The sequence below is a fragment of the Eimeria mitis genome, genomic scaffold (assembly GCF_000499745.2).
Source record: "Eimeria mitis Houghton genomic scaffold, Emh_scaff4900, whole genome shotgun sequence".
NCBI lineage: Eukaryota > Apicomplexa > Conoidasida > Eucoccidiorida > Eimeriidae > Eimeria > Eimeria mitis.
Genome location: NW_013573202.1, coordinates 1,123 through 1,362, shown reverse-complemented (window position 1 = coordinate 1,362; position 240 = coordinate 1,123).

Sequence of the window (240 nt, the reverse complement as noted above, 5' to 3'; positions counted from 1 at the left end):
TTATTATTAATTGAATTGTTTAGCAGAAGAAGGACAAACCCTTCGTATGTGTATATACACCGCAAGAGCAGCTGCAGCAGCTGAGTTGTGTTGCAGCAGTTTCTGTTGTTTTCAGGTGTATATACACCTCAATCACAACAACAAAAAAAACAACAATAAACCTCTACATAATGCCTCAGCAGCAAACCCCAATACCCCTCGTTCTTCCTACACCCCAATGCTCTAGGGTTTAGGGTTTAA